This window comes from Pagrus major, chromosome 22, assembly GCF_040436345.1.
Source record: "Pagrus major chromosome 22, Pma_NU_1.0".
Classification (NCBI taxonomy): Eukaryota; Metazoa; Chordata; class Actinopteri; order Spariformes; family Sparidae; genus Pagrus; species Pagrus major.
In genome coordinates this window covers 5642765-5665331 of record NC_133236.1, presented here as the reverse complement: position 1 = coordinate 5665331, position 22567 = coordinate 5642765, and the positions used below count along the sequence as shown (strand labels likewise).

The 22567-nt window shown below is 46.3% G+C and overlaps 1 long non-coding RNA gene and 15 other non-coding genes across 16 annotated transcripts; 5 read left to right on the top strand and 11 right to left on the bottom strand.

Annotated features, from left to right (window-relative positions):
* Positions 1-181: 181 nt before the first annotated feature.
* Positions 182-254, bottom strand: trnav-cac (transfer RNA valine (anticodon CAC)). The gene has a single exon. It is a non-coding gene; the product is annotated as a tRNA-Val (tRNA).
* A 291-nt stretch (positions 255-545) lies between these two features.
* trnav-aac (transfer RNA valine (anticodon AAC)) lies at positions 546-618 on the bottom strand. The gene has a single exon. It is a non-coding gene; the product is annotated as a tRNA-Val (tRNA).
* A 6773-nt stretch (positions 619-7391) lies between these two features.
* Positions 7392-8147, top strand: LOC141017876 (uncharacterized). Its single transcript, XR_012180685.1, has 3 exons — positions 7392-7442; positions 7529-7661; positions 8063-8147. It is a non-coding gene; the product is annotated as an uncharacterized lncRNA (long non-coding RNA).
* Positions 8148-11109: 2962 nt separating this feature from the next.
* Positions 11110-11182, bottom strand: trnav-aac (transfer RNA valine (anticodon AAC)). The gene has a single exon. It is a non-coding gene; the product is annotated as a tRNA-Val (tRNA).
* Positions 11183-12019: 837 nt separating this feature from the next.
* On the top strand, positions 12020-12091 carry trnad-guc (transfer RNA aspartic acid (anticodon GUC)). Its single transcript has one exon. It is a non-coding gene; the product is annotated as a tRNA-Asp (tRNA).
* A 220-nt stretch (positions 12092-12311) lies between these two features.
* On the bottom strand, positions 12312-12384 carry trnav-cac (transfer RNA valine (anticodon CAC)). The gene has a single exon. It is a non-coding gene; the product is annotated as a tRNA-Val (tRNA).
* Positions 12385-12674: 290 nt separating this feature from the next.
* On the bottom strand, positions 12675-12747 carry trnav-aac (transfer RNA valine (anticodon AAC)). Its single transcript has one exon. It is a non-coding gene; the product is annotated as a tRNA-Val (tRNA).
* Positions 12748-13584: 837 nt separating this feature from the next.
* On the top strand, positions 13585-13656 carry trnad-guc (transfer RNA aspartic acid (anticodon GUC)). Its single transcript has one exon. It is a non-coding gene; the product is annotated as a tRNA-Asp (tRNA).
* A 220-nt stretch (positions 13657-13876) lies between these two features.
* On the bottom strand, positions 13877-13949 carry trnav-cac (transfer RNA valine (anticodon CAC)). The gene has a single exon. It is a non-coding gene; the product is annotated as a tRNA-Val (tRNA).
* A 345-nt stretch (positions 13950-14294) lies between these two features.
* Positions 14295-14367, bottom strand: trnav-aac (transfer RNA valine (anticodon AAC)). The gene has a single exon. It is a non-coding gene; the product is annotated as a tRNA-Val (tRNA).
* An 837-nt stretch (positions 14368-15204) lies between these two features.
* On the top strand, positions 15205-15276 carry trnad-guc (transfer RNA aspartic acid (anticodon GUC)). Its single transcript has one exon. It is a non-coding gene; the product is annotated as a tRNA-Asp (tRNA).
* Positions 15277-15496: 220 nt separating this feature from the next.
* trnav-cac (transfer RNA valine (anticodon CAC)) lies at positions 15497-15569 on the bottom strand. The gene has a single exon. It is a non-coding gene; the product is annotated as a tRNA-Val (tRNA).
* A 345-nt stretch (positions 15570-15914) lies between these two features.
* Positions 15915-15987, bottom strand: trnav-aac (transfer RNA valine (anticodon AAC)). Its single transcript has one exon. It is a non-coding gene; the product is annotated as a tRNA-Val (tRNA).
* An 837-nt stretch (positions 15988-16824) lies between these two features.
* On the top strand, positions 16825-16896 carry trnad-guc (transfer RNA aspartic acid (anticodon GUC)). Its single transcript has one exon. It is a non-coding gene; the product is annotated as a tRNA-Asp (tRNA).
* Positions 16897-17116: 220 nt separating this feature from the next.
* On the bottom strand, positions 17117-17189 carry trnav-cac (transfer RNA valine (anticodon CAC)). Its single transcript has one exon. It is a non-coding gene; the product is annotated as a tRNA-Val (tRNA).
* Positions 17190-17480: 291 nt separating this feature from the next.
* On the bottom strand, positions 17481-17553 carry trnav-aac (transfer RNA valine (anticodon AAC)). Its single transcript has one exon. It is a non-coding gene; the product is annotated as a tRNA-Val (tRNA).
* Positions 17554-22567: the final 5014 nt, after the last annotated feature.

The following is a 22567-nucleotide window of genomic DNA, read 5'->3' as shown; positions in this document are numbered from 1 at the left end:
ACCAAAACTGCAAAACGGCAGCATGAGACATGTCCTTGTGCCCAAATGATTAGCTTCCCTGATGACGAGAAGAACCAGGACTCTACTAACGTGTTCCCAGTGCTACACATTGTGGGGTTGTCTGATGGTTTGGCTGACAACAGTTTGATTTTCACACTCACCAATAATAAGCAAACAAGTGTGTTTCCGCCCGGTTTCGAACCGGGGACCTTTCGCGTGTGAGGCGAACGTGATAACCACTACACTACGGAAACTCGCAGGGGTCCCTCTCCCTGCAGGTGCACGCGTTCATGCACCTCCTCACTGAATCGCAAGGCTTGCGGGACGAAACATTCAGCGGCGATAAAAGAGCCTGAAGACTTCAGTACTGTAAGTTCAAAAGCAATGGAAGTAGGAAAATCTATGGAAACATTGACTCTTTGAGTGGGGACGCTAGTGCCTGTATGTTGTCTTCCCTGTCAAGTAGAACGTATTAAGTATTTCATTTGGTCTGTTTTACTGATAATTTGACTAAACAGTTCAGTGCAAGCGTGAAGAGCGAAAGCTGTTTCCGCCCGGTTTCGAACCGGGGACCTTTCGCGTGTTAGGCGAACGTGATGACCACTACACTACGGAAACGGCGCAAAGCAGGGTGCATGTGCACACGTACAGCGGAAAGCACCTCAATACCGAATCGCAAACGTTGCCAATGCCAGAAAACATTTTTAAATGTTAAGGATAGGTTTCGTGGACATTTCATAACCATCAATGGTTCTAATTGCAAACCTTTCCAAAAAAAGCCAATGGAATCCATGAACTCCACATATACGGACAGTTTCTCAAATGCCCGACCACAGAGGAGAATACTTTGGATCGTTGTTACACTGCAATGGATGGTGCATATCACGCCATCCCCTGCGCAGTGCAGGGCCACCCTTCCCGCGGCATGGTCCACCTCATCGCTGCATGCGAGCCGAAATTGGAGCTCTCTAGGCTTGTGCTGAGGATACCAAAGAAGTGGAACAGTGAGGCTGTGGAGGATCTTCGTGCCTGCCTAGAAGGGCGGTGAAACGACTGTACTTTGGGAGTCTTCAACAGCAGCGGCGCACTAACGACGCTGCTTTCTTCTGGAGAGGTGTAAACGACTGTACTCTGAGAGTCTTCAACAGCAGCTCCGCACTAACGAGCCTGCTTCCTTCAGACAGATCACCAACTACAAACCTCAAGCCCACCAAGCCGTTGACGACTTGCGCCAGGCCAATGACCAGGATGAGTTCTACTGCTGTTCTGCTGTGCTGTCCTTTCGCTTCCTGGCCAACAGGACCTCAATTGGTAGCCGATCATCAGCTGAACATTAGCAAAAATGCGTCACTGTCCTTCAGCGGAAACGCTTCCCAGTAAGTCTCGGCGTATTCTCGGTAACCGCTGAAACGGCCCATGCAGCCCGCTCACAATGCAAAACCTTGGATGAGTCGGTCCTTGTTAGTATAGTGGACAGTATCTCCGCCTGTCACGCGGAAGACCGGGGTTCGATTCCCCGACGGGGAGAGCTTTGTTTTCTACCAGCTACTGATGATTGATTGATTGACCAAAACTGCAAAACGGCAGCATGAGACATGTCCTTGTGCCCAAATGATTAGCTTCCCTGATGACGAGAAGAACCAGGACTCTACTAACGTGTTCCCAGTGCTACACATTGTGGGGTTGTCTGATGGTTTGGCTGACAACAGTTTGATTTTCACACTCACCAATAATAAGCAAACAAGTGTGTTTCCGCCCGGTTTCGAACCGGGGACCTTTCGCGCGAGAGCCGAAAGTACTGAGCCTTAACTTCCTTAACTTTTCCCATTCATTCTCTATGGTAGTTCTTATCACTACGGATGTAATATATTTTTGGCCACAAGTGGGAAATTGGTGGCGCTGTTTCCCCCTTTCGGATGATTACAGTAAGGACACTTGTTTTGACTTTAGAGTGAGAGATATCGGAGATAGCGGCATCTTGACAAGCAAACTGCATACATACATACATACAAACAAACAGTACTAGTGTCAGTTTTTCGTCTACTGCATTTCCCCCGGTCGAATATATCAAAAGTAAGTTTTATTCTGTCTTTTATTAAACTAATCTTGATGTGATGTTGTTGTTTACGCAAGTACAGGTTGTAATTGGTGTGTTGCTAGCTTAAGGTAACGTTAGCTAGGTACATTAAGGTGAACTAGTTAAGACATTTAACAGGCAAGTCTGTTGACAACAGCGCATTTCACTAACGCTACTTTGCACATCTTGAAGAGTTGAGAGAGTCGAGTTTTCAATTGTCTTTGTCACACTTAATCAAAATACTACTTGTTTTCGTGCCGTCATTATCCAACGTTAAGTTCGTTCGTTCGTTCGTTCGTTCATTCATTCATTCATTCATTCATTCATTCATTCATTCATTCATTTGGCTAAAGCCGTGTGTACATACAGAGTGTACGTATTGAATGGGTAAATACTACATCACATACCAATATATTATATGTCTGTTTGAATGCCTTCATATAAAACGTGTTTAATCGTTATGGCATATTTGTTATTAAAAGGTGTAACACTAAGACATTTTGATACATCTGTATCTGTATGGCCCACTTAGCATGAGTAACTGTTGCTATAACAGTGAGATTACATTTTGAACTATTACTGTATAATAACCATTGTGTTTGGTTGTGCACAGGAAATATGAAGAGGTCAATTAACTTCTTCCCAGGAAAGATGAGGGTGTCCTTCAGGAAGGGTCCATCGGGCCACCTGCGGCAGGACCCCTCAGATGAGGCCATGAGGATTAAGAAAAATCCTCTGCTTCAAGACAGGTCCCCGCCCCAGAGTGATGATATAGTGAGGACGAACGCCCTTACTGAGGTCTTTCAGAGGGGCGGCGATGTGTCAGACTGTCTGGAGGTGACTGGGGAGTACATCTTGCAGTTCGGGAAGTACAAGGGAAAGAGGTTCAGATGGCTCTTGGAGAACGATGTTGGTTACATCATCTTCCTGTTGAGGAAGGTAGAAGAGGAGGAGAGAGATGGCACCTTCAACCCCCAGGGACACAGCAAGGACAGCCTGCTGTCATTTCTGGATTACGCCAGGAATTTCCAGGAAGTTGTGGACCTGAGGGACTACCTGTTGTCCCGGAAGCCTGCGACACCCGTGGCTTCAGAAGGCGACAATGTTGTCGGCTTTGGAGCAAGGGCCGCGGATACCTGGAAGCAGATCTGGGAGAACAAGGCTGATGGTTATGCGGCTTTCATCCTCAAAGTCAAGTGCATCCCGAATAGCAAGATGTTCAACCTGCAACAGTACATCAGGAAGCAGCAGACTGCTGAGTCCTGTGCACCACCAACTGCAACCTCAACTACATCAGCTGTCTCCGTGCCACCATCCGTCACTATAGGTTAGTGGAAAAATATGCAAATGCTGATTTTATGTGAACATGTAATTTACCTGATGCATAATTAATGTTATTGTTTAATCTCTCAGTGATGGAGGAAGACGAGGAGCTGGAGAGGGGGATGCTGAATATATCACCGTCCAAATTTGACGCTGAACTAAGTAAGTGGATTCTAGTTTAATAAATAGAGAAACCTGTCCAATTAATTGTAATATCTTCTTAAAACTCTCACTGTACATGATTAAATGGTAATAAGTCACATGTGCTTTCAGGACCACCAGCAGCAGTGCCCAGAGCCACAGCGGTGCCCCCACCAACAGGTTTCTTCATCAGTGTGGACGGAGGATTCTGTTTTCACCAGAATTCACCTGCCATTATTTTTTTCTGTCAACTAGTTTGTTGTTTTGGCCGTGTTCTGGCCTGTTCTGATGTGTGTGTTCTTTCGCTCTCCCACTGACCTAAGGAATATAACATGTCGACGATGATGGTGAGTAGTTTGGTTTTTGCATGCTTTCTATTTTACTGTCATTCAAGGATTTGGCTTGTGAAAAAACATGGTGTCTACGAACACCTAGCTATGGTATAGGCTAACAAGCCACATCTCTGAATGTCGGGTTGTATTTTTACTAAGTATTGATGTCATTTCTGTGCTTTACCTGTTTTTAGAATGAAAAAAAATCATTGTGTATTTCCATATCAAAAAACATTCATTCACAATTTCATCAAAATATTCAGTCCTTGCTAGCAGTTAGCTCCAGAGAAAACAGGTAAAGACAGATTGTGAAGCATAAACAAACTTCAGTGTGAGGAAAATGACACAGATTGTCTTTACAGCACACAGACAGAAGCCAACAGCTACTGCTGTCTCTGGACCTGCAGAGCTTCGTGGCAATAGTGTTTCTTCTGTGAAAGGTTGTTATATTTCGACTTCTTAATTTGAACCAATCGTGAATGTAATGTTAATTGTACAATGTTTCTTTACATTTTCTTCTTTTAATCTCCCAGCCACAGCGAAGGCCCCGTTGCCAGTCCCTCCTCAGCTGCTTGCCATTGCCCCACAGCTCGGGGTCGAAGATCAGGAGCCCAATGTGTTGGGACAAGGTATGACACCGTCACATAAGCATTGCTTTTATACTTCCAGTATAACTCACATAAATATCAGTTTAGTTTTGACCGATAAAAATCACATGTTCTATGTATTTTATAGTATTCATGTGTTAAGTAATTTTATTTAAGGTTGCATCTGTTTCTGTTGCAACAATTTTTTAAAGCGCACAGAAAACCAGTCTCCCGCCGTTCTTCAGAGTCTGGGATCACAGCTGCTCCGTCTCCTCCTGAAGGTAAATGTTTGTTTATAAAATGCTCTGATAAGGAACATCTTAAGCAAATGTCACCAAATCTTAACTTTGCTGTTTGTATCTCAACATCCTAGATTCCTCATCTCAGATTATTGCCCCTGTGGAGGCACATGGACACATCATCCTTGATGAAGGTATGAATATCTGTCACATTGTGTAAACCGCAGCAGTCATTGATATAGAGCTGTCTTTTCTTTTCTCTTACTCTGTATGTACTGTAGTGTTTTAATGTGTTTGTGTTTCACAGCTCTTCCACGTCCAGCGCCTCACATCAGGCAGCCTGCAGCCTCTGTCCCAGTGTACGATCAGGATGTTGCACAGTGGAACTGCTCCCGCCAACAAAAATTATGGATGAAGACTGAAATGGAGGCATTGGGTCTGTGGCCAGGGTCACGTCCAGTACGTCACCCCATGAACATGCTGGCCCTGTGGCGTTACCCACCTCAGCCTGAGCTCATTGACTCCATAACAGAGCTGCCATCGGTCAAGTTCTTTCAGCTTCATCCTTTTTTCATTTGGAAGCCAGAGCACACGATCATGGAGAGGATGAAAAACAACTACGTCCTGCCCTGCCTTCATGGTTGTCCCACCCCTCAGGTAGCTTCTTCAGGCGTCGGGAGGCCCAGAGTCATCATCGGTACCGGCGGTCAGTACTATATATTAGCCTCACGTCTCACGTGCAAGGCCTGTAAGAGGTACTGGCATGCTGACAAGCCCCAATGGTTGGAGAAGCTGCCAAAGCGCTTCAGCAACATTGTGCCAGCCTTCCTGACCCACAAAAAGGCCATCTGCAAATCGGTGATGGATGAGCTGAGGCGCAGTGGCAAATCACCGGAGGACATGGCCAAGCAGTTAACTGAGGTGCTTCATCTGAAGTATGAGAGAGCTCACCTGGCCTACCTGCTCAGTGTCCAGAACATCAGGGATGCTGAGGCGGGGGTTTATGGCCAGAGCACCATCACTGGGCTGCTCAGACAGACGGACACTCCTGCTCCATTTGGCGGCTACTCAGATGCTGATGGCTGGTGTGGAGTGTCTGTGTCTTCGCACTATCTGGTCAACTGCCTGGGCCATGAGTACCAGAGGCAGAAGGAGCTCCTCACCCTGCTGCTCCAGGGGACCTTTGGACAGGCACTCAGGTCGGATCATACCCGCAAAGTAGCTAGGAAGGTTGTGCTGTCGTCCGGCACAATGTCTTCCTATGCTATTATGAACGAGAACTGGATGATCCTGAGCTGGGTGATGCTGCAGTCCGAGTGCGACCGTTCACTCCAGCCTATGTATGAGGGCCTGGCTCAGCGCTACACTGCAGCTGGAGTGGAGAAGGCAGGCTACCAGTGGGTGGACAGGTATAAAGAACAAGTGCCACTTCCAAACTGTACTAGATTTGTTGTACATCACTTAGTTTTTATATGGTCTTTGTGTCAGCTTTCTTATTTCATTTGCTCAGATTTTCATTTTGTAATCTGACTCTTTTACTTAGGAGTCCAAATAAATAACAAACAGTATTAATAGATAGTAAAAATATAGCAAATTATAGTTTTCTGTGAACATCATTATTATTATTATTTATTATTAATTTTGTACAAAGATATTGTCAGAAATGTTACAGCTCTAATGAAATTTCTTTATAATGTTTAGGGACTGCTGTGCTGCCTTCAAGGTCCTGGATCCTGGGCCTCAGGACCACCTTCTGTGGGACTGCTGGAGGACCACAGAGGCCATCGTTACACAGGCCACTTCTGGAAACCTGGAAAATACCTGCGCCTCGAGGAGCAAGTTTAACAAGGACATTACTGTCAAATTAGACTTGTTTCACTGCATGCGACGCTTCACCAGGGAGTGCGTCTCGGAACATCATCCTTTGTTCAGTTCTTTTTGCCAGTTCCTCTCTGCAGCGTTTGTCACTGTGGACCAGAGTGACCTCCAGAAGCTAAAGGACGCTTACACCTTCTGTGGGATCTCTCCTGCTAATCCCACCAAGCAGCACATAAGGGAACACTGCAGGACAAAGGTGCCACAGAGCAGGGAACTGCTGCAGAGAGTAGAAGACGTCCTACATCACTTCTATCTGGCAAAGGACACGAGTGATGTACCCCTCTTTAAAGCGTCCATGATGAAGGTGTGGAGGATCCAGCGTATCCACATCCTGAGAGGCTGCCTGAGTGACCCTGAGGTGGGTGAAGGAATCCTTTACAGGTATGGTGGCACCTTGCAGCTCAACTACACAAAGGGCGAGGGCGCTGCTGTACCTGTCTGGATCCCTGTGAGAGGCACCTCTCAGCAGGAGGGCTTCCACTGTCACCAAGCCCAGTGGGTGACAGGCAACCGGGTGTCCTGCGAGCTTTTCCAGGCCCAGGCCATGACTGGAGTGGTCCGCTGGAACTTCCGCAGACTGGTGGACTTAAAGCAGCCTGATGTGGAGCTGCCGGCTGTGTTTGACCCCTTGTTGATTTTTGAGTTGAACAAATGCTCTCTGAAGGTCACAGGAAAGGCCAAATACCCAGCTCTGCAGACTTCACACAGGGACACAGGGGAGAGATTTGGACTAGAGTACGTGGAGCCAGGCTGCCGTCCTGTTCTTTTCAACTGGGACAAGGACAAGGAGACACAGCCGCAGTCCTCTTCCCAGGATGAAGTGTGCCCAGTGTGCCCTGCTGCTGTCGTGGACACAGACGCTCAGGTAATACAGATTAATCACTTATTGTCGATTACTGACTGACCAACAGACTGAGTGACTAAATCACTACATTTGATGCTATATTTCAGGAGACCAGCAGAACTGTCCAGGTGGATCCCGTGCCGGTCCTGTCTTTCCAGCAGTGCTCTGAAGCCCAGTCCCAGCCAACCTTGATACCAGCGTCTGCCACAGTGAAAGCAGAGCAGTCTTTGATGGACACAGGTCATTCAAATTACCCACCTACTATCCCTCATACACACCTAACAGTTAAACACAGGCACGGACACTTAGGGTGCAATTAGTATCATGATGGTTATGTTAATATATTGTCAATAAACAATAATAAGTGTTAGTCATAGTAATAGTGAATGTAAAATGTAAAACCTATAAGAAAAACACATGAGTAATTCAACAAATTGAACTTTAAATGTTTTATTTAACTTGTCACATATGTCACACAGAATTTTTGTTGCAACTGCAAAAGTAAAACTTAGTTTTAGTGATCCCTGTGTTCGACAGCACTGTGCCAAACATATTACTGCAGTATAATAATATGAGTCTTCTGAAATGTGTCAAAAAAACAACATAATAAGCACATGCTTGTTTTTTTCTTTTTTTTTTAGGCCTTCCAGGGGTAGCACCGCTGCCTGTATCCTCCTCTCCTCGGGCGACCCGCACTGGACCCATCAAGACAGGAGGCCTTATTCAAGTCCTGGACCACAGCAGGTGGACAGCACCAATGAGAGCTGCCATAGATGGACTTTTAATTAAGCATCATGGAGCTAGAGGTCTTTTGAAGCGGGTCGATGCAGATTATGCTGCAATCGTACAGAGGGCTTGCACCGACCCTAACAGCCTCCTTCATTCAACAACCTGCCAGCATATCTCCAGATATGTGAAGCATCTGGCCAAACTAAAAAACACCAGCTCATCCCTCAACACCAGCCCAGAAAAGGTTGTGGAGACACAGCAGCTTTGGCAGAGTTTGACCACAGGCAGCCAAACTGTAAGTGTGCCTGTCACAACCCTGCCTCCTGCAACAGTCAACCCTCCTCCTGTTGCTCCCTCCCAGGAGGTGTCACTGAGCCGTGCAGCATTGGAGAAGATTGTGGCGGACATCCTTGAAAAACAGCAACAACAACAACAACAACAACCACAACAACAACCACAACAGCAGCAGCAGCAGCAGAAGATGACCAGGAAGTGTTTAGCCTGCGGTCAGCCGAAGAGTCGTTATCTTGTTGATGGCTCTTCGGTTCATTTTTTTTTCCAAACACCGACAGTCAGATACTTTTACTGCTCAACAAAGGTCTTCAAGACCTATTCACATGAAGGCCTCACAAATCCAAGGATGTCCTTTGAGGATTTTGCTGCCTCTCCCTTTTTTGAGCGGGAGCTGGAGGCTGCCAGGAAGAGGGGTGCAGAGTGGAAAAGGGTGGCAGAGGAGAGGTCTAAGAGGAAGTCTGTGGTAAAGCTGCCAACTGGTCGTCTTTGCAGGTTCTGCCACCAGCCTCTAAAGCAGGGTCGCGACAGCCCTCACACTCATAGCTACTTCCCCGACGTGCCAGGGAAGTACATCTACTGTCCCTCCAGAGTCTTTTCTTTTTACAAGGAGCAGGGCATGGTTGAGGAGATGACTTGGGTAGACTTTCAAAAGTCCCAGTTCTTTGAGGCTGAAAGGGACAGATGGGTTGCAGAAAAGAGGAAGTGAGACAGTGTGGAGGAAGACACTATTTACTGTACATATTCTGTATATCTGTTTGAGCCTGTTCGTTTTGATTGTGTTTGTTTAATTATTAAGAATTCTGTTGTTTTCTTTATTTTATTTTTTACTTGTATTTTATACTCTGTATATGCATACAGAGTCAGTTTAAACTCTTCTGCTGTCAACATATTTGGAGATTTGAGATGCTAAAACAAATACCGTTTGTTAGATACAACTACCTATAACAGAGTCTTTCATAAATCCACAAAATCTGGCTGTAAACGTTTTACATGTTTAATCCATTTAGTCCAGAATTTAGTGAACACTTCTTTCTGAAGGCTAAGGGAGAAAGTAATCCTTTCCATGACATAAATGTTATTCACTATATCAATTCATGCTTGTATTGTGAGCAGTTCAGGAAGTATCAGGAAGAACCAGTGCCAAAAAGGGTTTTATCAGTGAACAGTCCCAAAATATATGCCAGTGATTGACGTCTTGAGAACCACACTGTCTCCAACATTTGGAATTCCCTCCAGAAAAATGTGCTTTCTGAGCTGAACGAATAACAAATAAAGCATTTCCGTCCAAATCCCTGCCAGGTATTAGAGTTAGTACATTTCCGCTTGAGTCTACACATATCAAGCCACATATCAAAAGATTGCCCTCTCTCTCCCATTTTTCTTTAATGTATTCTGTGGTGTTGGATTTCTTTTCCATAAGGCCTTTATAAGGTATAGAGATAACACCCTTGTTAGATTTGCTTTTGTAGACCTCAATAAATATTTTCAGTATTGGGTCATTGAAGCCTGTTTAATTCTTTATATTGTGTTTATGGCGATTGTGCATCTGGAGATATCTATAAAAATCATTTCTTTTCATCAGTTGTTTTTTTAAATAAATATCTTGGAAACATAATTCTGTCTTTCTTTAATTATTGGAGTCTGCAATAGTGATAGAAAATAAGTGATAAAGCTTGCACATTCATGAGCTCAGGTGTAAACATCTCTAAAATAAACAGTTGTTATCCTTCAGAACTAGTATTACTACTTTTTGGAAATGAGTCTTATTTCCATAACTAATTAAATGGTGGCAGTTGTTTCTTAATTGTTTATTTTAACAATGGAATCAATAATAATTACCATAATAGTATTTAGTATTATAGATATAACAACACCAATAATAATTATAATAGTAATAATCATTAGATCATTTCTATTATATTTCTATAAATTTCTGTTGTTGTTAAGTTCAATTCAACCTTGACCAGTAGCAGCATGTAAAAGGACCATTCTTTCAAGTAGCATGATTATCTGACGTTTAATAATCAGGTGGCTTTATAACCATCCTAAAGATTTATTGTTTCACCATGATTTATTCAAATATCAGTGATCAAATATCTCAATAAATGTTAGAATGGATCGGATGTGATGTTTTTTAATTGTGCACACACTCTGTAGCAAAACAAATCCGAACCAAATGTAAGTCTTTTTGTTCGGATGAGGAGGGACGCGAACCCGGTTCTGTGAAGGTGCCCGTCTTCGTTGGCAAAGTCCTCTACGCCTATCCGCGGCTGGCCTTCGCGTGTGAGGCGAACGTGATAACCACTACACTACGGAAACTCGCAGGGGTCCCTCTCCCTGCAGGTGCACGCGTTCATGCACCTCCTCACTGAATCGCAAGGCTTGCGGGACGAAACATTCAGCGGCGATAAAAGAGCCTGAAGACTTCAGTACTGTAAGTTCAAAAGCAATGGAAGTAGGAAAATCTATGGAAACATTGACTCTTTGAGTGGGGACGCTAGTGCCTGTATGTTGTCTTCCCTGTCAAGTAGAACGTATTAAGTACGCAGTGGTATACGGTAGCAGCGTTGTTTTCTTTTTGTGCGTGTGTTTTGTCCAATTTCATTTGGTCTGTTTTACTGATAATTTGACTAAACAGTTCAGTGCAAGCGTGAAGAGCGAAAGCTGTTTCCGCCCGGTTTCGAACCGGGGACCTTTCGCGTGTTAGGCGAACGTGATGACCACTACACTACGGAAACGGCGCAAAGCAGGGTGCATGTGCACACGTACAGCGGAAAGCACCTCAATACCGAATCGCAAACGTTGCCAATGCCAGAAAACATTTTTAAATGTTAAGGATAGGTTTCGTGGACATTTCATAACCATCAATGGTTCTAATTGCAAACCTTTCCAAAAAAAGCCAATGGAATCCATGAACTCCACATATACGGACAGTTTCTCAAATGCCCGACCACAGAGGAGAATACTTTGGATCGTTGTTACACTGCAATGGATGGTGCATATCACGCCATCCCCTGCGCAGTGCAGGGCCACCCTTCCCGCGGCATGGTCCACCTCATCGCTGCATGCGAGCCGAAATTGGAGCTCTCTAGGCTTGTGCTGAGGATACCAAAGAAGTGGAACAGTGAGGCTGTGGAGGATCTTCGTGCCTGCCTAGAAGGGCGGTGAAACGACTGTACTTTGGGAGTCTTCAACAGCAGCGGCGCACTAACGACGCTGCTTTCTTCTGGAGAGGTGTAAACGACTGTACTCTGAGAGTCTTCAACAGCAGCTCCGCACTAACGAGCCTGCTTCCTTCAGACAGATCACCAACTACAAACCTCAAGCCCACCAAGCCGTTGACGACTTGCGCCAGGCCAATGACCAGGATGAGTTCTACTGCTGTTCTGCTGTGCTGTCCTTTCGCTTCCTGGCCAACAGGACCTCAATTGGTAGCCGATCATCAGCTGAACATTAGCAAAAATGCGTCACTGTCCTTCAGCGGAAACGCTTCCCAGAAAGTCTCGGCGTATTCTCGGTAACCGCTGAAACGGCCCATGCAGCCCGCTCACAATGCAAAACCGTGGATGAGTCGGTCCTCGTTAGTATAGTGGACAGTATCTCCGCCTGTCACGCGGAAGACCGGGGTTCGATTCCCCGACGGGGAGAGCTTTGTTTTCTACCAGCTACTGATGATTGATTGATTGACCAAAACTGCAAAACGGCAGCATGAGACATGTCCTTGTGCCCAAATGATTAGCTTCCCTGATGACGAGAAGAACCAGGACTCTACTAACGTGTTCCCAGTGCTACACATTGTGGGGTTGTCTGATGGTTTGGCTGACAACAGTTTGATTTTCACACTCACCAATAATAAGCAAACAAGTGTGTTTCCGCCCGGTTTCGAACCGGGGACCTTTCGCGTGTGAGGCGAACGTGATAACCACTACACTACGGAAACTGGCAGGGGTCCTCTCCCTGCAGGTGCACGCGTTCATGCACCTCCTCACTGAATCGCAAGGCTTGCGGGACGAAACATTCAGCGGCGATAAAAGAGCCTGAAGACTTCAGTACTGTAAGTTCAAAAGCAATGGAAGTAGGAAAATCTATGGAAACATTGACTCTTTGAGTGGGGACGCTAGTGCCTGTATGTTGTCTTCCCTGTCAAGTAGAACGTATTAAGTATTTCATTTGGTCTGTTTTACTGATAATTTGACTAAACAGTTCAGTGCAAGCGTGAAGAGCGAAAGCTGTTTCCGCCCGGTTTCGAACCGGGGACCTTTCGCGTGTTAGGCGAACGTGATGACCACTACACTACGGAAACGGCGCAAAGCAGGGTGCATGTGCACACGTACAGCGGAAAGCACCTCAATACCGAATCGCAAACGTTGCCAATGCCAGAAAACATTTTTAAATGTTAAGGATAGGTTTCGTGGACATTTCATAACCATCAATGGTTCTAATTGCAAACCTTTCCAAAAAAAGCCAATGGAATCCATGAACTCCCCATATACGGACAGTTTCTCAAATGCCCGACCACAGAGGAGAATACTTTGGATCGTTGTTACACTGCAATGGATGGTGCATATCACGCCATCCCCTGCGCAGTGCAGGGCCACCCTTCCCGCGGCATGGTCCACCTCATCGCTGCATGCGAGCCGAAATTGGAGCTCTCTAGGCTTGTGCTGAGGATACCAAAGAAGTGGAACAGTGAGGCTGTGGAGGATCTTCGTGCCTGCCTAGAAGGGCGGTGAAACGACTGTACTTTGGGAGTCTTCAACAGCAGCGGCGCACTAACGACGCTGCTTTCTTCTGGAGAGGTGTAAACGACTGTACTCTGAGAGTCTTCAACAGCAGCTCCGCACTAACGAGCCTGCTTCCTTCAGACAGATCACCAACTACAAACCTCAAGCCCACCAAGCCGTTGACGACTTGCGCCAGGCCAATGACCAGGATGAGTTCTACTGCTGTTCTGCTGTGCTGTCCTTTCGCTTCCTGGCCAACAGGACCTCAATTGGTAGCCGATCATCAGCTGAACATTAGCAAAAATGCGTCACTGTCCTTCAGCGGAAACGCTTCCCAGTAAGTCTCGGCGTATTCTCGGTAACCGCTGAAACGGCCCATGCAGCCCGCTCACAATGCAAAACCGTGGATGAGTCGGTCCTCGTTAGTATAGTGGACAGTATCTCCGCCTGTCACGCGGAAGACCGGGGTTCGATTCCCCGACGGGGAGAGCTTTGTTTTCTACCAGCTACTGATGATTGATTGATTGACCAAAACTGCAAAACGGCAGCATGAGACATGTCCTTGTGCCCAAATGATTAGCTTCCCTGATGACGAGAAGAACCAGGACTCTACTAACGTGTTCCCAGTGCTACACATTGTGGGGTTGTCTGATGGTTTGGCTGACAACAGTTTGATTTTCACACTCACCAATAATAAGCAAACGAGTGTGTTTCCGCCCGGTTTCGAACCGGGGACCTTTCGCGTGTGAGGCGAACGTGATAACCACTACACTACGGAAACTGGCAGGGGTCCTCTCCCTGCAGGTGCACGCGTTCATGCACCTCCTCACTGAATCGCAAGGCTTGCGGGACGAAACATTCAGCGGCGATAAAAGAGCCTGAAGACTTCAGTACTGTAAGTTCAAAAGCAATGGAAGTAGGAAAATCTATGGAAACATTGACTCTTTGAGTGGGGACGCTAGTGCCTGTATGTTGTCTTCCCTGTCAAGTAGAACGTATTAAGTACGCAGTGGTATACGGTAGCAGCGTTGTTTTCTTTTTGTGCGTGTGTTTTGTCCAATTTCATTTGGTCTGTTTTACTGATAATTTGACTAAACAGTTCAGTGCAAGCGTGAAGAGCGAAAGCTGTTTCCGCCCGGTTTCGAACCGGGGACCTTTCGCGTGTTAGGCGAACGTGATGACCACTACACTACGGAAACGGCGCAAAGCAGGGTGCATGTGCACACGTACAGCGGAAAGCACCTCAATACCGAATCGCAAACGTTGCCAATGCCAGAAAACATTTTTAAATGTTAAGGATAGGTTTCGTGGACATTTCATAACCATCAATGGTTCTAATTGCAAACCTTTCCAAAAAAAGCCAATGGAATCCATGAACTCCCCATATACGGACAGTTTCTCAAATGCCCGACCACAGAGGAGAATACTTTTGATCGTTGTTACACTGCAATGGATGGTGCATATCACGCCATCCCCTGCGCAGTGCAGGGCCACCCTTCCCGCGGCATGGTCCACCTCATCGCTGCATGCGAGCCGAAATTGGAGCTCTCTAGGCTTGTGCTGAGGATACCAAAGAAGTGGAACAGTGAGGCTGTGGAGGATCTTCGTGCCTGCCTAGAAGGGCGGTGAAACGACTGTACTTTGGGAGTCTTCAACAGCAGCGGCGCACTAACGACGCTGCTTTCTTCTGGAGAGGTGTAAACGACTGTACTCTGAGAGTCTTCAACAGCAGCTCCGCACTAACGAGCCTGCTTCCTTCAGACAGATCACCAACTACAAACCTCAAGCCCACCAAGCCGTTGACGACTTGCGCCAGGCCAATGACCAGGATGAGTTCTACTGCTGTTCTGCTGTGCTGTCCTTTCGCTTCCTGGCCAACAGGACCTCAATTGGTAGCCGATCATCAGCTGAACATTAGCAAAAATGCGTCACTGTCCTTCAGCGGAAACGCTTCCCAGTAAGTCTCGGCGTATTCTCGGTAACCGCTGAAACGGCCCATGCAGCCCGCTCACAATGCAAAACCGTGGATGAGTCGGTCCTCGTTAGTATAGTGGACAGTATCTCCGCCTGTCACGCGGAAGACCGGGGTTCGATTCCCCGACGGGGAGAGCTTTGTTTTCTACCAGCTACTGATGATTGATTGATTGACCAAAACTGCAAAACGGCAGCATGAGACATGTCCTTGTGCCCAAATGATTAGCTTCCCTGATGACGAGAAGAACCAGGACTCTACTAACGTGTTCCCAGTGCTACACATTGTGGGGTTGTCTGATGGTTTGGCTGACAACAGTTTGATTTTCACACTCACCAATAATAAGCAAACAAGTGTGTTTCCGCCCGGTTTCGAACCGGGGACCTTTCGCGTGTGAGGCGAACGTGATAACCACTACACTACGGAAACTCGCAGGGGTCGTCTCGCTGCAGGTGCACGCGTTCATGCACCTCCTCACTGAATCGCAAGGCTTGCGGGACGAAACATTCAGCGGCGATAAAAGAGCCTGAAGACTTCAGTACTGTAAGTTCAAAAGCAATGGAAGTAGGAAAATCTATGGAAACATTGACTCTTTGAGTGGGGACGCTAGTGCCTGTATGTTGTCTTCCCTGTCAAGTAGAACGTATTAAGTACGCAGTGGTATACGGTAGCAGCGTTGTTTTCTTTTAGTGCGTGTGTTTTGTCCAATTTCATTTGGTCTGTTTTACTGATAATTTGACTAAACAGTTCAGTGCAAGCGTGAAGAGCAAAAGCTGTTTCCGCCCGGTTTCGAACCGGGGACCTTTCGCGTGTTAGGCGAACGTGATGACCACTACACTACGGAAACGGCGCAAAGCAGGGTGCATGTGCACACGTACAGCGGAAAGCACCTCAATACCGAATCGCAAACGTTGCCAATGCCAGAAAACATTTTTAAATGTTAAGGATAGGTTTCGTGGACATTTCATAACCATCAATGGTTCTAATTGCAAACCTTTCCAAAAAAAGCCAATGGAATCCATGAACTCCACATATACGGACAGTTTCTCAAATGCCCGACCACAGAGGAGAGTACTTTGGATCGTTGTTACACTGCAATGGATGGTGCATATCACGCCATCCCCTGCGCAGTGCAGGGCCACCCTTCCCGCGGCATGGTCCACCTCATCGCTGCATGCGAGCCGAAATTGGAGCTCTCTAGGCTTGTGCTGAGGATACCAAAGAAGTGGAACAGTGAGGCTGTGGAGGATCTTCGTGCCTGCCTAGAAGGGCGGTGAAACGACTGTACTTTGGGAGTCTTCAACAGCAGCGGCGCACTAACGACGCTGCTTTCTTCTGGAGAGGTGTAAACGACTGTACTCTGAGAGTCTTCAACAGCAGCTCCGCACTAACGAGCCTGCTTCCTTCAGACAGATCACCAACTACAAACCTCAAGCCCACCAAGCCGTTGACGACTTGCGCCAGGCCAATGACCAGGATGAGTTCTACTGCTGTTCTGCTGTGCTGTCCTTTCGCTTCCTGGCCAACAGGACCTCAATTGGTAGCCGATCATCAGCTGAACATTAGCAAAAATGCGTCACTGTCCTTCAGCGGAAACGCTTCCCAGAAAGTCTCGGCGTATTCTCGGTAACCGCTGAAACGGCCCATGCAGCCCGCTCACAATGCAAAACCGTGGATGAGTTGGTCCTCGTTAGTATAGTGGACAGTATCTCCGCCTGTCACGCGGAAGACCGGGGTTCGATTCCCCGACGGGGAGAGCTTTGTTTTCTACCAGCTACTGATGATTGATTGATTGACCAAAACTGCAAAACGGCAGCATGAGACATGTCCTTGTGCCCAAATGATTAGCTTCCCTGATGACGAGAAGAACCAGGACTCTACTAACGTGTTCCCAGTGCTACACATTGTGGGGTTGTCTGATGGTTTGGCTGACAACAGTTTGATTTTCACACTCACCAATAATAAGCAAACAAGTGTGTTTCCGCCCGGTTTCGAACCGGGGACCTTTCGCGTGTGAGGCGAACGTGATAACCACTACACTACGGAAACTCGCAGGGGTCCCTCTCCCTGCAGGTGCACGCGTTCATGCACCTCCTCACTGAATCGCAAGGCTTGCGGGACGAAACATTCAGCGGCGATAAAAGAGCCTGAAGACTTCAGTACTGTAAGTTCAAAAGCAATGGAAGTAGGAAAATCTATGGAAACATTGACTCTTTGAGTGGGGACGCTAGTGCCTGTATGTTGTCTTCCCTGTCAAGTAGAACGTATTAAGTATTTCATTTGGTCTGTTTTACTGATAATTTGACTAAACAGTTCAGTGCAAGCGTGAAGAGCGAAAGCTGTTTCCGCCCGGTTTCGAACCGGGGACCTTTCGCGTGTTAGGCGAACGTGATGACCACTACACTACGGAAACGGCGCAAAGCAGGGTGCATGTGCACACGTACAGCGGAAAGCACCTCAATACCGAATCGCAAACGTTGCCAATGCCAGAAAACATTTTTAAATGTTAAGGATAGGTTTCGTGGACATTTCATAACCATCAATGGTTCTAATTGCAAACCTTTCCAAAAAAAGCCAATGGAATCCATGAACTCCACATATACGGACAGTTTCTCAAATGCCCGACCACAGAGGAGAATACTTTGGATCGTTGTTACACTGCAATGGATGGTGCATATCACGCCATCCCCTGCGCAGTGCAGGGCCACCCTTCCCGCGGCATGGTCCACCTCATCGCTGCATGCGAGCCGAAATTGGAGCTCTCTAGGCTTGTGCTGAGGATACCAAAGAAGTGGAACAGTGAGGCTGTGGAGGATCTTCGTGCCTGCCTAGAAGGGCGGTGAAACGACTGTACTTTGGGAGTCTTCAACAGCAGCGGCGCACTAACGACGCTGCTTTCTTCTGGAGAGGTGTAAACGACTGTACTCTGAGAGTCTTCAACAGCAGCTCCGCACTAACGAGCCTGCTTCCTTCAGACAGATCACCAACTACAAACCTCAAGCCCACCAAGCCGTTGACGACTTGCGCCAGGCCAATGACCAGGATGAGTTCTACTGCTGTTCTGCTGTGCTGTCCTTTCGCTTCCTGGCCAACAGGACCTCAATTGGTAGCCGATCATCAGCTGAACATTAGCAAAAATGCGTCACTGTCCTTCAGCGGAAACGCTTCCCAGTAAGTCTCGGCGTATTCTCGGTAACCGCTGAAACGGCCCATGCAGCCCGCTCACAATGCAAAACCTTGGATGAGTCGGTCCTTGTTAGTATAGTGGACAGTATCTCCGCCTGTCACGCGGAAGACCGGGGTTCGATTCCCCGACGGGGAGAGCTTTGTTTTCTACCAGCTACTGATGATTGATTGATTGACCAAAACTGCAAAACGGCAGCATGAGACATGTCCTTGTGCCCAAATGATTAGCTTCCCTGATGACGAGAAGAACCAGGACTCTACTAACGTGTTCCCAGTGCTACACATTGTGGGGTTGTCTGATGGTTTGGCTGACAACAGTTTGATTTTCACACTCACCAATAATAAGCAAACAAGTGTGTTTCCGCCCGGTTTCGAACCGGGGACCTTTCGCGCGAGAGCCGAAAGTACTGAGCCTTAACTTCCTTAACTTTTCCCATTCATTCTCTATGGTAGTTCTTATCACTACGGATGTAATATATTTTTGGCCACAAGTGGGAAATTGGTGGCGCTGTTTCCCCCTTTCGGATGATTACAGTAAGGACACTTGTTTTGACTTTAGAGTGAGAGATATCGGAGATAGCGGCATCTTGACAAGCAAACTGCATACATACATACATACAAACAAACAGTACTAGTGTCAGTTTTTCGTCTACTGCATTTCCCCCGGTCGAATATATCAAAAGTAAGTTTTATTCTGTCTTTTATTAAACTAATCTTGATGTGATGTTGTTGTTTACGCAAGTACAGGTTGTAATTGGTGTGTTGCTAGCTTAAGGTAACGTTAGCTAGGTACATTAAGGTGAACTAGTTAAGACATTTAACAGGCAAGTCTGTTGACAACAGCGCATTTCACTAACGCTACTTTGCACATCTTGAAGAGTTGAGAGAGTCGAGTTTTCAATTGTCTTTGTCACACTTAATCAAAATACTACTTGTTTTCGTGCCGTCATTATCCAACGTTAAGTTCGTTCGTTCGTTCGTTCGTTCATTCATTCATTCATTCATTCATTCATTCATTCATTCATTCATTTGGCTAAAGCCGTGTGTACATACAGAGTGTACGTATTGAATGGGTAAATACTACATCACATACCAATATATTATATGTCTGTTTGAATGCCTTCATATAAAACGTGTTTAATCGTTATGGCATATTTGTTATTAAAAGGTGTAACACTAAGACATTTTGATACATCTGTATCTGTATGGCCCACTTAGCATGAGTAACTGTTGCTATAACAGTGAGATTACATTTTGAACTATTACTGTATAATAACCATTGTGTTTGGTTGTGCACAGGAAATATGAAGAGGTCAATTAACTTCTTCCCAGGAAAGATGAGGGTGTCCTTCAGGAAGGGTCCATCGGGCCACCTGCGGCAGGACCCCTCAGATGAGGCCATGAGGATTAAGAAAAATCCTCTGCTTCAAGACAGGTCCCCGCCCCAGAGTGATGATATAGTGAGGACGAACGCCCTTACTGAGGTCTTTCAGAGGGGCGGCGATGTGTCAGACTGTCTGGAGGTGACTGGGGAGTACATCTTGCAGTTCGGGAAGTACAAGGGAAAGAGGTTCAGATGGCTCTTGGAGAACGATGTTGGTTACATCATCTTCCTGTTGAGGAAGGTAGAAGAGGAGGAGAGAGATGGCACCTTCAACCCCCAGGGACACAGCAAGGACAGCCTGCTGTCATTTCTGGATTACGCCAGGAATTTCCAGGAAGTTGTGGACCTGAGGGACTACCTGTTGTCCCGGAAGCCTGCGACACCCGTGGCTTCAGAAGGCGACAATGTTGTCGGCTTTGGAGCAAGGGCCGCGGATACCTGGAAGCAGATCTGGGAGAACAAGGCTGATGGTTATGCGGCTTTCATCCTCAAAGTCAAGTGCATCCCGAATAGCAAGATGTTCAACCTGCAACAGTACATCAGGAAGCAGCAGACTGCTGAGTCCTGTGCACCACCAACTGCAACCTCAACTACATCAGCTGTCTCCGTGCCACCATCCGTCACTATAGGTTAGTGGAAAAATATGCAAATGCTGATTTTATGTGAACATGTAATTTACCTGATGCATAATTAATGTTATTGTTTAATCTCTCAGTGATGGAGGAAGACGAGGAGCTGGAGAGGGGGATGCTGAATATATCACCGTCCAAATTTGACGCTGAACTAAGTAAGTGGATTCTAGTTTAATAAATAGAGAAACCTGTCCAATTAATTGTAATATCTTCTTAAAACTCTCACTGTACATGATTAAATGGTAATAAGTCACATGTGCTTTCAGGACCACCAGCAGCAGTGCCCAGAGCCACAGCGGTGCCCCCACCAACAGGTTTCTTCATCAGTGTGGACGGAGGATTCTGTTTTCACCAGAATTCACCTGCCATTATTTTTTTCTGTCAACTAGTTTTTTTTTTTTTGGCCGTGTTCTGGCCTGTTCTGATGTGTGTGTTCTTTCGCTCTCCCACTGACCTAAGGAATATAACATGTCGACGATGATGGTGAGTAGTTTGGTTTTTGCATGCTTTCTATTTTACTGTCATTCAAGGATTTGGCTTGTGAAAAAACATGGTGTCTACGAACACCTAGCTATGGTATAGGCTAACAAGCCACATCTCTGAATGTCGGGTTGTATTTTTACTAAGTATTGATGTCATTTCTGTGCTTTACCTGTTTTTAGAATGAAAAAAAATCATTGTGTATTTCCATATCAAAAAACATTCATTCACAATTTCATCAAAATATTCAGTCCTTGCTAGCAGTTAGCTCCAGAGAAAACAGGTAAAGACAGATTGTGAAGCATAAACAAACTTCAGTGTGAGGAAAATGACACAGATTGTCTTTACAGCACACAGACAGAAGCCAACAGCTACTGCTGTCTCTGGACCTGCAGAGCTTCGTGGCAATAGTGTTTCTTCTGTGAAAGGTTGTTATATTTCGACTTCTTAATTTGAACCAATCGTGAATGTAATGTTAATTGTACAATGTTTCTTTACATTTTCTTCTTTTAATCTCCCAGCCACAGCGAAGGCCCCGTTGCCAGTCCCTCCTCAGCTGCTTGCCATTGCCACAGCTCGGGGTCGAAGATCAGGAGCCCAATGTGTTGGGACAAGGTATGACACCGTCACATAAGCATTGCTTTTATACTTCCAGTATAACTCACATAAATATCAGTTTAGTTTTGACCGATAAAAATCACATGTTCTATGTATTTTATAGTATTCATGTGTTAAGTAATTTTATTTAAGGTTGCGTCTGTTTCTGTTGCAACAATTTTTTAAAGCGCACAGAAAACCAGTCTCCCGCCGTTCTTCAGAGTCTGGGATCACAGCTGCTCCGTCTCCTCCTGAAGGTAAATGTTTGTTTATAAAATGCTCTGATAAGGAACATCTTAAGCAAATGTCACCAAATCTTAACTTTGCTGTTTGTATCTCAACATCCTAGATTCCTCATCTCAGATTATTGCCCCTGTGGAGGCACATGGACACATCATCCTTGATGAAGGTATGAATATCTGTCACACTGTGTAAACCGCAGCAGTCATTGATATAGAGCTGTCTTTTCTTTTCTCTTACTCTGTATGTACTGTAGTGTTTTAATGTGTTTGTGTTTCACAGCTCTTCCATGTCCAGCGCCTCACATCAGGCAGCCTGCAGCCTCTGTCCCAGTGTACGATCAGGATGTTGCACAGTGGAACTGCTCCCGCCAACAAAAATTATGGATGAAGACTGAAATGGAGGCATTGGGTCTGTGGCCAGGGTCACGTCCAGTACGTCACCCCATGAACATGCTGGCCCTGTGGCGTTACCCACCTCAGCCTGAGCTCATTGACTCCATAACAGAGCTGCCATCGGTCAAGTTCTTTCAGCTTCATCCTTTTTTCATTTGGAAGCCAGAGCACACGATCATGGAGAGGATGAAAAACAACTACGTCCTGCCCTGCCTTCATGGTTGTCCCACCCCTCAGGTAGCTTCTTCAGGCGTCGGGAGGCCCAGAGTCATCATCGGTACCGGCGGTCAGTACTATATATTAGCCTCACGTCTCACGTGCAAGGCCTGTAAGAGGTACTGGCATGCTGACAAGCCCCAATGGTTGGAGAAGCTGCCAAAGCGCTTCAGCAACATTGTGCCAGCCTTCCTGACCCACAAAAAGGCCATCTGCAAATCGGTGATGGATGAGCTGAGGCGCAGTGGCAAATCACCGGAGGACATGGCCAAGCAGTTAACTGAGGTGCTTCATCTG